Below are 16,410 nucleotides of genomic sequence, written 5' to 3'. Positions count from 1 at the left end.
TATCAATTTTTAACTACTGCTACAAGACTGCCAGCAATCAATTATTCCCTGGCTCAATGAGGGGCTCAAAGCTTATCAAATAAATCAGAAATCCACTTTAATGATTTCTAAATATATTTCTTTTCACCACATTTGAAATAAACAAGGCTAGAATTTTACTGGTTTTGTGACAATTATGTTTATAAAAGCACACAAAGAAAGCAAAGATTTTTAAACACCAAAAAAGAATATTTTGATTCAGACAGTCTACTTCCATTTTCCTTTTCTCAAATTAATAGAAAAAGTTGAGGAAGGTAGATTTTTTTTCCTTGGCATTGTGTAAAACTAGTTTCTAACTGGTGAGAACCTTATTTACTTCAGTTAAGCCACCATCTTTCTCCATCTCATTTCTGTTAGTGCTACCAGATAATGTGAATGGGGACACTTGGGAGGAAGTACTGTTTAGCATCTTCCCTTCTACCACAGCCATTGGAACAAAGTGATCACAAATTTCTCATTTGTCATTCTCTTATATATTCACTCCATTGTAACTTTTTTTTCTCACTTTCCATTCATAGCTGTTTTTTGTTCAATTTACAGTGTTTCCACACAATTCAATAACCAAAACACTATGCTGTATTTTAAAAAACCTTCAGCCTGATCAGGGAAGTAAGGGTTGTAGCTTAGGGTGATAGGCTGAAAATGATGTTGAGAACCTATTTAAAAATAAAAGAAATAAAAGTTCAGATACGATTTTTAGTGATTAATTTTGAAAATGCATAAATATTGCCTTAAACATTTTGAACATACAGCTATTACAGATGTGGGCTCTATGTTAAACACAGTAGGATTGTAAAATTATAATTTATATATATACATTACATTGATCTAAGTGTAACTAGATTATTAAAAGAAAGCTCCCTTCAAAAAGTTATTAGTTGAACCTTAATATAATAATATATTATATATATTATTTTAATACATATATTATATTATTATAATATAATATTGATTAATATATAAAATAATATGTATAATATGTTTTTATATACCACTATATATTATATAAAAATATAATATTATCATTGTTATATGACACAGTGACTTCACTATAAGCTGGAAATACTTAGTGTCATTAAGTATAGAATGTCTTTAATTTTTTAAGATTAAAATTGATCTAATTACTCATGTCCAGTTTGCAAAAATTTTTGAACCATTACTTGTTGAGTAAATCAAAACTTTCTTGGGAAGCCTGGGTGGCTCAGTAATTAGGCATTCTGACTCTTGGTTTCAGCCTAGGCCATGGTCTCACAGTTTCGTGTGTTCAAGCCCCGCATAGGGCTCTTTGGGATTCTCTCTACCCCCGCTCTGTCTCTGTCCCTCCACCACTCATGCTGTCTCTGTTTCTCTCAAAAGTAAACTTCAAAAACCAAAAACAAAAACAAAACTTTCTTCAAGACCAGAAATGATTTCCCTATGTCTAATGTTCATAATAGATGCTCATTTTTACAAATAAGCTATGATAAGAAAAAATGCACATAAGGATAATTTCATACATAAAAATGAGATTTTGACATTAAAGTAACATTGCTCATAACATTATTTAACAAGTTATTGAAATATCTTGTTAATCAATGTAACATCCTAAGTAAAAGGTTAGCATACAGATTTAAGTTATACTGTAGAAAACTTAATTTAAATGTCAAAAACTAATATGAGAAAATCTTAATATTACAGAATTAAAAAAAAACTATCCAAAGCAGCACTGGTAATCCCAAGCCAAATCGAAAGTCTTTGATATCAAAATTATATATCTGATTTATAGTATAACTTTTCTAAGTTAATATTTTAAGTGATGCAATTGTGAATATAGTCCAAAAATTAAAGAATTTTAATAATGAAAATGGATCCACTCATCATATTTTTTATTTTTTCATTAAAAAGAGACTAAAGTATATGTGATGCAATTTCTTTTTTTTTTTTAATTTTTTTTTTTTTCAACGTTTATTTATTTTTGGGACAGAGAGAGACAGAGCATGAACGGGGGAGGGGCAGAGAGAGAGGGAGACACAGAATCGGAAACAGGCTCCAGGCTCTGAGCCATCAGCCCAGAGCCTGACGCGGGGCTCGAACTCACGGACCGTGAGATCGTGACCTGGCTGAAGTCGGACGCTTAACCGACTGCGCCACCCAGGCGCCCCATGTGATGCAATTTCATAAACAGATTCAGAAATGGGCAACTGGCAATAAACAACTGCTAGAAATGGTAATATGATATGTTGAAATATAACTTTTACATAAAGTTCAATCTTCATAAATTTCATCTGTCACTGAAAGACATATCCTTTGGCCATGACTATATTGTCACTCAGTTGTTACCAATAGGAAATTTTTATATACTTTGAAATTTCCCATATACTTATGAGATAACCAGTTTTACTTATGTTCTTGGGGGTGTAGTTTACTTGCATTTCTAATATAAAATGCCTCCCTGAGATATGTACAAGCAATGCATGTACACTGTAACAAAACACTACCACTTAGATTTAGTAATTTCACCTAAATCTAATAATTAAATGAGGTGCTAGTGGTTTATTAGTTAATAAACTATTACTATTATCTTGACAAGAAGAGAGAAGAGTCATAATGACTTTCATTGAGGTGGCCTAAATATTAGTGTTCTACAGGGTTCCAATCTCTACTCTGTTCATTCTGAACATACTTTCCAAGACTATTTTATCTCCTTGGGTTCTAAAACCCCCAAGTATTTATATTTAATACTTGTATCTGCCCAATATTTAGACCCACCTGACTTTCTGGATATATCCACCTTGTTTTCTCACTCAAAGCACATTAAAATCAATTTGGACAAATTCAAACAAATATTTTAATATTTCCTTACACCAAGACAACCTCGTTTACTCTTTATCTTTTTAGAAAAAAATTTTTAACATTTTATTTTATTTTTTTGAGGGACAGAGAGAGAGGGAGACACAGATTCCAAAACAGGCTCCAGGCTCTGAGTTGTCAGTACAGAGCCTGATGGGGGCTCAAACCCATGAAAGCTATATCATGACCTGAGCCAAAGCTGGACATTCAACCAACTGAACCACGCAGGGGCCCCTCTCACTCTTTAAATTATTATCGAAATTAGGTGCCTTGGAGAAGTTGACAATTCAGGTTTGGGCCAGGGAAACTATAATTTGAAATTCCAAATTTACTGCTGTTCCAGAAAATTAAAAAGTGTTCAAATACTGATGGGTACTTTTCACAAGGACATGAGAGAATTCTGCTTTTTGGTACCACTAAGTACTTTGGGGCTTATCAGTGCTTCTGCAGAGAAATACCTTAAAAAGTAATCCATAGAGAGAAATATCAGTTTAAAACTTGTAGAGAGCTGATGAAGAAACAACAACAAACAGGTAAGACTACAAGAAGGGGAGGATCTGAGAAAATGAAGATTATTCTGCAGTCACTTTTACCTTGGGTACACTTGTTGATTCTGGGGAGAAGCAATCATCTAAGAATTCTTACTTACACGAGTGGCATTCAGAGCTAGAGAAGACAGAAATGGAAAGAATACTTGTCATAGACTTGGAAACTGTCAATAATTTAGCAGAAATTTTTTCTCAGGAGAATAGTTGTATTCGAAGTTAGTACAGGATATGAGATGAAAAACCTAAGTGAGAGACCACTAAGACATAGCATTTTAAACAATGTTTCAAGTAAAACAGAATTGAGATCTGCAAAAAAGATACAATAAAAGATACTAGGTTCTAAGCTGAAAACCCTGGATAAGATAAGAGTAAAATCGAGATAGTCCTATCAAGATAGCAGTCAGCTTCAAACTAGTCCCAACCTTGATTAAAGTAATGGGATCAGGCACTGTTCCATCTGCCTAGTTCAGGAAAGAAAGACCTTCACAAGGATTATAATATCATCAGGAGTCCCTAAAATGTACATGCACAGTCCACTTGTCAATAAAGGAAAGGTCACAAAAAACCAAAAACAAGAAAACAAACAAAAAACCAGTAATACATCCACAAAAATGATAATTAAAAAAGAAAAGACACACTAATATACAGACGACTTCAACTCTGGAGTTACTTAACAAGTGCTGTAAAATAATTGCCACTAATATATTCAAAAAAGTATTTTTTTTAAATGTTGGACACAATAGTTAGAATGACAATAAATCTAATATATAAAAGTCAAATGGACAACTGATAAATGATAAATATAATATGTGAAATTTAAAGTTCATTATAAAGAACAGGCACATTATAAGCAAGACTAGATTTATAAGGCCAGCATTACTCTGATATCAAAATTTTGGCAAATAAATTATAAGAAAAGACAAAGAACAGAAAATATCATTTATTAATATTATATCGAATACATCAAAAGAGAATTATGAGAATTTTGTCTCAAGACTAAAGGTTAGGATAACATTAAAGACTCAATATAATTTATAATATTAATATAATGGAAAAAAATCACAGTATCCTATTAACAGATGCACAAAATGTAACAACAAATCTAAAATTCATTCCTGTTAAAACTCAACAAATTAGAAAGAGAAGCATACTTCCTAAAATCATAAAGTTCATCTAAAAAGAACCTATAACTTACATCATACTTAATGGTGAATGACAAAATACATTTTCCCTAAGGTCAGGGACAGTTAGGATATCTGTAGTCATCACTTTCATTCAACACTGTAGTTCTAAGTAGCGTAATAAGGCAAAACGAAAAGACAAAAAGCCTCAAGATTAGAAATAAAACTATCTTTATTCACAATTGTCATGATTGTCTATATAGAAAATCTAATAAAATATACAAAAAAAGCTGGGGCGTCTGGGTGGCTCAGTCGGTTAAGTGTCAGACTCTGGCTCAGGTCATGATCACGTGGTACATGAGTTTGCGCCCAGCCTCGGGATCTGTGCTGACAGCTCAGAGCCTGGAGCCTGTTTCGGATTCTGTGTCTCCTTCTCTGTCTGCCCGTCCCCACTCGCACTCTGTCTCTCTCTCTCTCTGTCTCTGTCTCTCCTTGTCTCAAAAATAAACATTAAAAAAAATTTTTAAATATATACAAAAAAAGCTACTAAAACAAAAAACTGGGTTTAGCTAGGGTTAATACATAAAAATCAAGTATATTCTGTATACAACAAACATTTCCAAATTAAAATAAAAAAGATACAATATGCAGTAGCATCCTTAAATATAAACCATGGATCAAGCTGTAGAAAGATGGACATGGAAAAGTATAGAACATTATAATGAGAAACTAAAACCCTAAAAAGTGAGATATATTTGTTCAAGAATCAGAAGATACACTATCTTAAGACCACAAGACTGCTCAAATTAATCAACACAATGCAAAGTAAATTTAAACTAAAATATTAAATATAAATGTAAACTAAAAGCATAAAAAAAAAAAAACACCCATCTGGTGGGGAGGGGGGGTAAGAAAATACAACTGTTGATGACAAAATGCATCAATCAAAACTCTCAAATTTTGGGTTGCTTGGGTGGCTCAGTAATGTCCAGCTTCAGCTGGGATCATGATCTCAAGGTTCATGGGTTCGGGCCCCACATTGGGCTCTCTGCTGCCAGCGTGGAGCCGGTTTTATATCCTCTGTCCCTCTTCTCTCTCTGCCCCTTCCCTGCTTGTGCTCTCTCTCTCTCTCTCTCTCAAAAATAAACATAAAAAAAGAATTCCCAAATTCTGTTGGAAACACTGAAATGTTGGTTATCTACTAAATGTTGGGTATCTACTAAAGCAGAACAAGTATGTAATGTACAGCCTATCGTTTTCATTCATAGGCATTTACTCAATAGAAATGCATTTATGTCTTTAATAAAAAGGCATTTAAATAAAATGATCATAACAATACTATTTATAGTAATAAATAATAGAATAGTAGAAATAATTCACTGTCCATCGATAAAATAATGGATAGACAGTTTTAAGTTCATAGAATACAATATAGCAATAAAAATGAATTAACTACTGCATTCAACATTATGAATCTCACAAATATGATGTTGAGTGATCAAAGCCAGACTTAAGAATTGCATTTAAAATTTGAAAAGTGGGGAAAACGAATGTATGATGTTCAAAGTGAGGAAAATGGTTAGTTGTGCTATGGTAAAATATTGATAAACAGAGGATATGAGGAGGCTTCTATGGTTCTAATATTGTTGTCTTTTAAAAATACCTATATTTTGGGGCGCCTGGGTGGCACAGTCGGTTAAGTGTCCGACTTCAGCCAGGTCACGATCTCACGGTCCGTGAGTTCGAGCCCCGCGTCGGGCTCTGGGCTGATGGCTCAGAGCCTGGAGCCTGTTTCCGATTCTGTGTCTCCCTCTCTCTCTCTGCCCCTCCCCCGTTCATGCTCTGTCTCTCTCTGTCCCAAAAATAAATAAACGTTGAAAAAAATAAAAAAAAAAAATACCTATATTTAGCTGCTGGCCATATAGATGCATTATATTTATCAAATTTCTCAGAATATGTCCTTATGTTCTGTACACTTTTTTTTTTTTAACATTTATTCATTTTTTAGAGACAGAGACAGAGTGAGAGCATGGAGGGGAAAAGAGGGAGACACAGAATCTGAGGCAGACTCCAGGCCTTGAGATGTCAGCACAGAGCACGATGTGGGGCTTGAACTCACGAACAATGAGATCATGACCTGAGTCAATATCAGATGCTTAACAGATTGGGCCACCCAGGCGCCCCTGTTCAGTGCACTTTTGTGTATATGTATATATTATAATTCAATATTTGTAAATGGACATAGAATCTAGCTTAAAGAAGTTGTTCCTGTCAATTTTGTGATAATTTGGACATTAAAATATTAATGATAATGGCTTAAAACACATCACTAAAAATAAACAAACAAACAAACAAATAAATAAATAAGAGTTTGAGTGATGCTTAAAGGAGTAGGGAGTGTTCTTCATTACCAGGTAATGCTACTAATAGGTACAGAAATCAGAAAGAGTTGATAAAGTAGTTAGTTAGCTAGATGTGATCAGGGAACACAAGCTTTCCAATCGATAACAAGGTAGAGGTGAAGTTCCAAACAGCCGGGATACAGTCCAGGGGATACACATGCATCCTTCCCCGTGACCACAGCCCTACATTAATCTACAGCTTCATTATAATACATTTACTTTTTTCTTCCAAGTGTTTATTTAAATTTCAGTTAATTAACATACAGTGTAATATTAGTTTTAGATGTAAGATTTAGTGTTTCAACACTTACATACATTGTCTTTCTCTGACTTATTTCACTTAGCATAATACTCTCTAGCTCCATCCACATCATTGCAAATGACAAGATTTCATTCTTTTTATGGTTGAGTAATATTCCACTAAGTATATATACCCCAACTTCTTTATCCACTCATCAGCAGATAGACATTTAGGCTCTTTCTATAATTTGGCTATTGTTGATAATGCTGCTATAAACATTAGGGTGCATGTATCCCTTCAAATCAGTATTTTTGTATTCTTTGGGTAAATAACTAGTAGTGCAATTGTTGGATCACAGGATAGTTCTATTTTTAACTTTTTGAGGAAACTCCATACTGCTTTCCAGACTGGCTTCACCAGTTCTCATTACTACCAACAATGTAAGGGGGTTCACCTTTCTCTGCCTCCTCATCAACATCTGTTATTTCCTGAGTTGTTAATTTTAGCTATTCTGACAGGTGTGAGGAGATATTTCATTGTAGTTTTGATTTGTATTTCCCTGATGATGAGTGATATTGAGCATCTTTTCATTTGCCTATTAGCCATTTGTATGTCTCTTTGGAAGAATGTCTATTCATGTCTTCTGCAAATTTTTTAACTGGATTATTTGGGTTTTTTTGGGTGTTGAGTTTGATAAGTTCCTTATAGACTTTGGACACTAACTTTTTATCAGATATGTCATTTGCAAATATCTTCTCCCATTCTGAAGGTTGCCTTGTAGTTTTTTTGATTGTTTACATTGTGGTTTTAAATTGCTAGGAGACAATGGCTTCCATGACATTTCCAACAAGGACCACATAGGGCCCAAAACTCCTGCTGCCAACAGGTAGGAGGAGTCCTTAGATGATGGGCTTCAACCTTAGTCAGAAATTGACCTAGCTATGACCCATAACCTATCCTAACATGAAAAGACAACCCTGACCCCTGACACAGCTGCCACCTCTGGGTCTGCCCACTCTTCCACCTTGAGAGTGTATTTTCACTTAAACCTCTATTAAACCCTTGCTTGCTTAAGAATTTGGCTCTTAATACTTCCTTGGCCAAACTCAAGAACTGAGGCAAGAAACAGGACTCACCATTGACAGAATCAGAAGCAACAACAACAACACCATTTTGCAATAACCAATGAAATTATAAATTTAGACAAGGATCATCATTGGATGTTTAAACAAGGGGGTAAATTTAGGTACAGAACAGAGTATTCAAGTGCTATCTAATTACCTCACACAGGTTACTTATTAATTATAAAACAAAAAATGTTACATTGCAGTGGAACATATCTGACAGAGATAACCAAGAGATCAACAATGGAAAACAAACAAAACAACTTGACATTATGTGTTTCTTAATGTGACATTTAAAATTATCACCTACTTTGGGCCCAATTTGTGTCCCATGAATCTAATAATAAGGGAACAACTATATTAATCTGTGGTTTGTGACATTCTACAAAATAGCTGAATTTGACCCTTCAAGTATACCATTGCCAGGAAAGGAAAAAAATGAAAAAGACAGGGAAAAGACAAGGGAAAAACTTTTCCAATGAAAATAAACTAAGGATATATGCCAACTAAATACAATGCATGAGCTTAGATTAAATCTTGGATGATCCTGTACTCCCTCCAAAAAATTTTTAAAAATATTACTGGCACAAGTGGGGAAATTTAATTTGGATCATGTATCATATAAAATTATTGTACCAGTGTTAAATTTCTTGGGTATAATAATATGCTATATTTATGCAGAAGAATGTGTTTGTTCTTAGAAAATGCCAATGGCAAATTAGGAATAAAGTATCATACATTTTGCAATTCATCTTCAAATGATTCCAAAACTAAGATGTTGGAGGGTGTGTGTGTGTGTGTGTGTGTGTGTGTGTGTGTGCATGACAGAGACAGACAGACAGGTAGACAGGAGGGAATCAGTACAATGAAAATCTCTTCAATGCATTTGGGATCAAACAAAATAAGCAATGTCGCATAGTAATACATCATATTTTTTCCATAACTACATCCCGTGTCTTGCGCCCTCAGTATCCATCCTTGTTGTCAAGTCCACTTTATTTAAAGATGATGTAAGAATAAGAGTCTAAGTCAATGATAACATCCATAACAACATATAAAAAAAGAATTTGCAAAGAAATGGGAACTTTTTATATAAATTAACAGAACTAACCATTATCTCATTTATGTTAAAGATGAAATTTTGAGGTAAAGAGAAAATACAGTTAAAAGTTTTATCTGACATTTGTAATTTAATTGAGTAGATTTGTACAATTCATAATGACCTTTTCTTTCCAGTTGGATATAACAAACAAAAATTTAACCACTTTCATTCTTTAATAGTGATTTTTTTTCCTTCTGTTTGATCAGGGAAGAAGAGATTGTTTGCTTCAAGTGGTAAGTAAATCCACCTATATATTCTATGCCTAGAAAATTGTAAGACAGTAATAGGCACTTCCCATTTGCTTCACAACCATATTTTTAAATAAACATTTGTGTACTAAAGAAGACCTTCTGTAACAAGAGTTTTGAACAAACATTTAGTTATAGTTGTGAATGCTGATTTTTCTTTCCATGTATTTTTCATGAATGAGAGGGATAATCGATGGTAAGATATTTCCTTGTGCATTGAAATTATAGTGTGAACTGAATTGCATCCTTTTCTAGTTAGCATTTATATTGGGCCAATCTCACCCTGGTCATTTGTATTCAGTCATTTGCATGTTTCTTTTGCTCTTTCTTCCATCCCTGAAAGGTCAGCAAGTATTACTGTCCTGTCTTGACAGTGGAGGTCACTAAAGTACACTGAGAATAAGGAAGGCTTGCAAATGATGAGCAAAAGCCGTTAGGTTCAGCAATTCCAACACAGGGAGCATAATTTGCATGCTCCTCCACTGCATCTTATGATACAGTCTCTTAACTCTTTAGCAATCTTCTGTGCTTTCTATTGCTCCCAATACTCAATTCAACTTTGCAAGAATGTTGAACATTCACTTAGTGCCAGCAACACCCAACTTACCTGCAAGATAAAAATAATTCAGAACATGGAACACAGGCTCTCAATTAATATATGAATGAATGAATAAATGAAAATCCATACATAATTGGATACACAATCCATTTTTAAAGGATATAAAATCTAGGTGAGGACGAAAGAACAAATATGAAAAACAATGAATTGAAACTCTAAAGCAATTCATCTGTTATGCTAGAGTAAAACATCCAAGGAAGTAAAGAGTGTAAAATTTTCACCTGCAGTTTTATCTCTAGTGCCCAGCATAATATCTGGCAAATGGTAAGTTGCCATAAATGTTTGTTAAAATAATAGTTGCTATAGGCTAATATAGCAAGGTAGTACTTTCTAGCTAAGTACTGCTTAAATTCAAAATACAGAAGCCATTTAGATTTTAGGTACAAGTCATCTGTAGAGCTGAATCTTAGAGGGGGAATATTCTTAATTTTGTTATTATTACTATTCCTCCAATATACATTGGTATAGCCACATTACTGGTTTTCCTATGTATGCCCTAGCCCCAAGACTATTTTCAAGAGAAGCCAGAGTGATTCTTTAAAAATATAGGTTAGATGATGCCACTCTGCCCAAAATCTTTCTTTGGCTTCCCATCTGACACAGATCATTAACTTAAAGTTCTTACAATGGTTGTCAAATCTTCATTCCCTATGTCATGCAATTCTCCAACTTCCTTTCCTATTTCTTTTGCTTGAGTAGTTCTTGACTCCTTGCACATTGTTTTTGTTTGTTTTAAATGCCAATCAAATTCCTCCTGCCTCAGGGCCTTTGGACTTTCTATTCCCTGGGCCTGATATCCATATAATCCCCATATCAATTCCTAATTAAACTCACTCCATAATTAAGCTCAACTGTCATTATATTAGCAAAGCCTATTTTAACTAACTTATATAAAATCTGCAAATTCCTCTCATTTTGCCACTCCCAATTCCTCCCACCTTATTTTGTTTTTCCTCTAGAGTAATGCTGGCCACTTATAAATACTTTAACCATTAATTTGTTAATTCTTCCTCTTCCCTGCTATAAGTCCCATAAGGGGAAAGATTAGCACTTTTCTGTTCTTTCTTATAGTATTATATTATTATTATCAAATATTCCTAGTACTTAGTATGTGCTCAATAAATAGAAACATGAAGGAATAGTAAAAATAAAGTAAAAACCAGCAATGAGAGATGGAGACAGGTATAGAGTAATGTAAGTGAAGTAGGACTATCATGTCAAAAAAAAAATTAAACACAGAATAAAAAAAGCAAGTAAGTATGATATACTGCCAAATTAGATAGCATTCTGTTATAAATAAGCATGGTATCAAAATAATTCCCTATGTTTATGAGATGCGTTTGGATGATGATGAAGCATCACAAAGAACATAGCCCTCCTTAAAAGTTTGCTGCACTTCAAGGCATACATTAAGTCCCTAATACATAAAAAGACCTTAGAGACTACATCTTTCTCTAAGTAATAAAGAATAGAGGACAAACCGGGGGGCGGGGAAGGGGACAGTAATACAAGAAGCTATAAAAGAGGTTTTTAAGACCTTTGGGGATAATATCAGGAAAAGATAACAAATGAGGCTATACCAAATCAAAATCTTCCATGTCAAATGTTTACAAATTATATTACTTATTATTTCACTACAATTCTAAACAGAAGTTCAAAAATATTTTTAAAACATGCTTTATAAATGAAATTCATGAGATACCTTCTTCTTCATGTATCTCCACTGGGTAGAACACTTTTTTTTTTTTTAACGTTTATTTATTTTTGATACAGAGAAAGACACAGCATGAACGGGGGAGGGTAAGAGAGAGAGGGAGACACAGAATCCGAATCAGGCTCCAGGCTCTGAGCTGTCAGCACACAGCCTGACGCGGGGCTCGAACTCATGGACCACGAGATCATGACCTGAGCCCAAGTCGATGCTCAACCGACTGAGCCACCCAGGCACCCCTATAACCCTTTTAAAACATCAATCAATTTCAAAATTTCTACTGTTCCCTATTTGCCGTCAGTTTAGTTGAGTTTATACTAACTGCACTTCTGCACTACAATTCTTTTCAATTAAAGTTGTAGTTGGAGATGCTATGAAACACCAAAGAGAACAAATACATAGTTCATGAAATTTTAACACAAAATTTCATATTCTATATAACCTTCTTCAAAATAACATTCTCAAAACTACTAAGCTTTTCATATAACTTATGGTAACAGATTTTCCAGATTATTATGTTTCATAATATATACATTTGTAATGGGTTAAGTCTCCTGGACAATTAAAAAAAAAAAAATTGAGGCATGCACGATTAGTTGTACAGGATTGTTCCAGCACTACTGGTATCTAGCACCCTTGTCCCACTCACTAATTTGATAAGCAAAAAGATCCCATACAAATTGTGAATCACTGTTAAAGAATGGAAAAGAAGGCATGAAGGCAAGGACAAGCCTGCTGCAATAACACAAGCAATAAATACAGAGTCTATATTTACACAGTATGTATGGGAAGAGGAAGAGGGAATATAAGTAGTTGAAACCTCTTGATACTAAATTTTTTTTTTAATTTTTTTTTCAACGTTTATTTATTTTTGGGACAGAGAGAGACAGAGCATGAATGGAGAAGGTGCAGAGAGAGAGGGAGACACAGAATCGGAAACAGGCTCCAGGCTCCGAGCCATCAGCCCAGAGCCCGACGCGGGGCTCGAACTCACGGACCGCGAGATCGTGACCTGGCTGAAGTCGGACGCTTAACCGACTGCGCCACCCAGGCGCCCCGATATTAAATTTTTTTAATGTTTATTTATTATTTTTGAGAGAGAGAGTGTGAGTGGGGAAGGAGCAGAGAGGGAGGGAGACACAGAACCCAAAGCAGGCTCCAGGCTCTGAGCTGTCAACACAGAGCCCGACGCGGGGCTCGAACTCATGAACCACAAGATCATGACCTGAGCCAAAGTCGGATGCCCACAGACTGAGCCACCTAGGTGCCCCTGACATTTCTTGATGTTAATCATATCCTTGTTCTGCAATGTAGAGACTTGTGGTACCATAATGATAGAGTGCAAGATTGCTGACAAAATTTTGTCTTAAAAATCCTTGTCTTTTCACTTTACTTCTCTAGCACACTGCTCCTCACACGTCATGTACTAAGTGCTTTCCCCTCTTCCTTTTATTACCCTATTTTTCCAGTCTAAGTTCATTTTTCTTTGTCTTTTCTAAATAATCACAATTGATTCTCTCATCACATCTAAATCATTCTCCTTCAAATCAGCACTGATTAAAATGGCCAAATTCCACAATCCTTGGGTCTTTCTCGGTTCTCCCCTCCCTAATTCTGTAAGAATTTGATGCCTCCACATTTTTAATCACTTCATTTGCATAAAATCTTTCTCTTCTAATGTTTACTGTTACACTGTACTTCAACAATGATCTAATCATCAAGAGAATCTAAGAAATTCTGCTTTATTTCTTGACTTCCTCTTGTTCATATCTTCTAATTTTTTAAGTCCACCAGATTCTTATCACCTCTTTTTATCATCACTTTTACTTAGATCTTCTCATAACTCATCCTCTTCCCTTTTTTCCCTCCTACTCTCTTCCTTTTCCTTCATTTCCTGCCTTCTTCTTTTTCTTCCCTTCTATTCTTTCTCTTTATCCCACTTCCCCTCCTATTTGTTGTATCTCTAAACTAAATTATTACCCCCATCTACTTCAAGTAATCACTTTCACTTCTATATAGTTAAATTCCTTAATACTTATCACTGTATCTTAACTCTAGTCTTACTGGACATTTATATCTACTTAGCCATTGACACATTCATAGCCTAGTAAGACTGAACAAATTGTCTCCCTTATAAAATGTCACCGGTCTCCTCCAGTTCTCTTAACAACAACATCATTGTTAAAATGCTCCAAAATAAAGTCAGAGTTCTTATTTTCCATTGATGGTTACATGCAAATGGCATTTAAGACTTCTATATTCTAGTTTTACTTCTTTCTTTATTTTTCTAACTTGATTCTATGACCCCATGTTTAGTATATTATGATAAGTTCTCATCTAACTTGCGTGTTTCCATAAATGGTTAATACAAAGTCATTTTACTTCCAACCAGTGAAATATATTAGGAAACTTCTTTAAACAGAATTATTCAAGGCCTCTCCATTGATAAATGAAAGCCAAATTCTTATTGTGATATTTAAGTTGTTTTTACATGCAATCACTAAATCATTGTAGTTCAATTTACGTGAAATATCATTTCATTTCCTATTTGACCCATTAGGCAGTAATTGAAGACATAAAACATCCTATTTACTCCAAGCCCACTGATAATTATGGTCCAATCAGACTTAGAATCTAGTCAGTCTATGGAGAGCTTGTTGCTTCCAGAGAAGCTCTCCCCCAAGTTCCTCCCCATCCTCCATTTCCTCCTCCTTCTTCTTCCTCACCACCACCACCACCACCACCACCATCATCATCATCATCATCTTTAGGTCATGAGTCAACAGAAGGAACTAAAGGCATGAGAAAATTAGTAAGGGAAAAACAAACAAAAAAACTTGCTACTTTCATTTCTCTACCTTTTCTTAACTGGCCTTTATTTGCAGTTAGAACCACTATTATTATTGCCAGCCAAGTAGCAATTGCATTTAGCAAACAGCAAGTAGCAGTATTGCATCATTATTTATTGGAATACTTGTTACCCTGGGGTGATGTTAAAATAGAGACTCTGATTCAGTAGCTCCTTGGTGGGGCCTGTATTCAACATTTCTAACTTGTTCTCAGGTGATGCTAATGCTACTAGCTTATAGAACACACTCTGTGTAACAAAGACCTATTTGAAGGCAGTGAGGTGGGGATGGAGACAAAGTATGCTTCAAAATAAATGCAGAAAAGAATAAAAAAAATAACAACTGACTTTAGTTTTGTCAGGATGCAAGTTAATCTGTTCCTGCTGGTTCACAATATGTAACTATGAAATCAACTAAGAGAAAGAATTCATCAAAAATTGAATCATACCACTCTATTTCCACATATTTTATAGACAATCCATATATATTTATTGCCTCTTTTACCAGAGAAAAGTCATTTATAATCTCATAGTATTTTTATAACTTTTAATAATTCGTAGTAGTGATTTCTCCAATCTCCATATGGTTCCTGAGACTCTTTTTTCCTTCATATTTGTGCTGAATATTTTTAAGTTTTCATATATTTTCTACTTTGACCTTTGCATTTATGGCATCTCAAATTGAAGGGGGCATTGTCCACAAAGAAGAATAACCAAACAATGACAAATACAAGTATCAATATATTATTTATTATCTGAGCTAGTGCCTAAAATCTAAATTCGGGTCTCTTTGGTTAAATAGGTGTCACTAAATGAGTAAGTAAACAATGTCTACAGTCACTTCTAACTTCAAACTCAAAATGCAACTCTTATGATCAGCTGGTCTCAAGTATGAAGTCATTAAAAAAAAAAGTAAGAGAAAAAAAGAAAAGAAAAAAAACCTGGCTCTTAACTTATGTGGGGAAAGAAGAAACAAGGGTGAGAGAGGTGACTGGTGAGTGCTCTTCTTTCTTTGGAAGATATTCCTAGAAAAAGCATTATAGTTATGTGCAGAGTCTCTTAATGCACTGTGGAACTGCACACTAACAAGCAGTGCCAGGCAGTCTCCTGGAATCAGAAACTTCTCATAGAGGGTAGGGACTGTTTATAAAAGGAATAGGGAAAGGTAGACTTCCAGATTCAACTACTTCCCTTCCAAACTCTGGGTAACTTCACCAATGAAAATGGAAAAGAAACTAAATAAAAGACACTGAAGGAATTAAGTACTTTAATCAGGTCCATCAAATCAAAATAGTTTATGTTGGGGAGATTGGGTGGCTCAGTCCTTTAAGCATCTGACTTTGGCTCAGGTCATGATCTTGCAGTTTGTGAGTCCAAGCCTCTTGACAGGCTCTGTGTTGACAGCTGGAAGCCTGGAGCCTGCTTCAGATCCTGTGTCTCCCTCTTTCTCTGCCCTTTCTCTGCCTTTCTCTGCCCTTTCTCTCCCCTCCCCTGATTGAGCTCCCCCCCCTCTGTCTCTCTCAAAAATAAATAAACATAAAAAAAATCTTAGAAGTTACTGTCAAACTCTTGAGGTAT

This window comes from Leopardus geoffroyi, chromosome A3 (assembly GCF_018350155.1).
Source record: "Leopardus geoffroyi isolate Oge1 chromosome A3, O.geoffroyi_Oge1_pat1.0, whole genome shotgun sequence".
NCBI classification, from domain to species: Eukaryota; Metazoa; Chordata; class Mammalia; order Carnivora; family Felidae; genus Leopardus; species Leopardus geoffroyi.
This window is presented reverse-complemented; position numbering follows the sequence as displayed.